The sequence below is a fragment of the Dendrobates tinctorius genome, unplaced genomic scaffold, assembly GCF_039654945.1.
Source record: "Dendrobates tinctorius isolate UK_male_01 unplaced genomic scaffold, ASM3965494v1 ptg000293l, whole genome shotgun sequence".
Taxonomy (NCBI): Eukaryota; Metazoa; Chordata; class Amphibia; order Anura; family Dendrobatidae; genus Dendrobates; species Dendrobates tinctorius.
The window spans coordinates 24,836,345-24,838,302 of record NW_027361960.1 but is presented as its reverse complement, the minus strand read 5'-3'; positions in this window follow the sequence as shown (position 1 = coordinate 24,838,302).

Sequence of the window (1,958 nt, the reverse complement as noted above, 5' to 3'; positions counted from 1 at the left end):
AGACAGGCCAATTATATCAACCATTGGTTCTATTTATAGCGGATTGGCTGAATATATTGATTCTGTGATGAAAGTCCATGTTTTTACACTACCTAGCTTTTTAAGGGACTCAGCTCACTTGATTCAACTCTTGAAGACAGTATTCCTCAGGTACCAACAAAGGAATACTAAAATACCTTGGTTCTTTCATTGATCATCTGAATTCCAATGAATGGGGTTTTAATTTTACTCCCCATTTTAGTGATACCGCCATTGATTTTCTAGATTTATTATTATTATTATTATTATTATGCATTTATATAGCGCCATTTATTCCATGGCGCTTTACATGTGAAAAGGGGAAATATAATTTAAATGTATTTATTGCAAACTGCAGTATTCACACTAAGACATTTTTTAAGAAGGTAGATGCAAACAGTACATTTTGAAAGTGGACATTATTTTAAGTGGGTCTTTAATATACCAGTAAATCAGTTTAAGAGGATTAGGAGGAATTGTACTGAGGAGAGATTTTTTAGAGCAGGCTGAGTTTTAAAAAAAAAAAAAAGGTTTTATGCACAAAATTACCTGAAAAAACTTATTGAAAAATCCCTCAGACATGTACAGACTGAGTGTGATCAGGAAACGCTACTTTTAAGAAAAGGAACTGAGAGCATGGGGATTTCTCGGTTAATTTTCTAACTACGTTTAATAAGTGCCACAAACAAATAAAAAGCAAACTAAAAAAGCTTCATGAAGCACGGCCTGTCCAGACACTGCACTATTACACATGGATGGGATTTCTCGGGTTTGCGGTTTTTACCTATTGACCGGATTACTCCTAATACTCCTAACAGGTTCCAGGCTCTGTGTAGGAGAGAAATTTATTGGATTTATAGGATGAATACTATAATCCCTAATGGCCTCAATGAGGTGTGTGATATCTTCGAGTAAAACTTCCTCTCATATGTGTTCATCCGGCATTTTTTTTTTTACTTGGGATCCTCTGATAATTTTTAATGATCCCATTAGCTCAGATATCTGGTGTTGAAGGGTTTGGCCGACATCTCTCTGCTTCTTTGGAAATGTCTCCCTGGTCTCTGACGTCAGTACTGACCATGGGAACTGGAAAACCCTTTGGGTTACTCACAGTCATGGTCTCTGGCGCTCCCCGTGTATAATGTTTACTTTTCATTTTAACATACGTCTCTCTTATCAGTCAAATATAGCAGAATGCATATAGCACTACTAGTTAAAGTGGATGACCTTGGTTCATATACATACACTCAGTCCCATAACCTAATTGGTTTGATCCTGGTGTGGGGAGTCTTTTATGTTTCATTTTTAAATACTTTTATTTTTTATTTCTTTTTTTAATTAGTCCAACTTGTGATCTATGGGATGTAAGTTATTGTGTCTTTTAATACTGGGTCGTTTTTTGTGAAATTTCTATGTACTTGCATTTGGTTACTGCCCCCTCCCCCTCCATTTTTTTTGTGAACAGCGGGGGCCTAACCTCGATATGATATAAACCGCCAACTTCTGATTTACCTTCATTCCTGTACATTCGACCTGAAGAGGTCACTGAATGGACCTCGAAACGCGTTGTCTCTGTATGTACCATAAATAAAGTACTGATATTGGAACCAATTTCTACAATCTACTGGATTTCCTCTGTTTGATGGTTGAAATATAGCAGCGCGGGAATCTGGTGGTTTTTTTCCCTCTTGGGATCTCCTCTTTGAGTACTTTTTGTATTGAAGAACTGAAGTAAATTAACTTTTTGATATTCTAATTTAGTGAGAAGCATCTGTATTTGTATGTGAACTTTTACACTTTATATACTTGAAATTTTTAACAACCTAGAAACGACAGTGAAAAATTTAAAATGGCCATTTTTTTTTCTTTTCCTGTAAAAATTGAAAAATTTCTTGAAATAAAAATTACAATAAAAAATAAAAAAAATTCTGCATCACAGC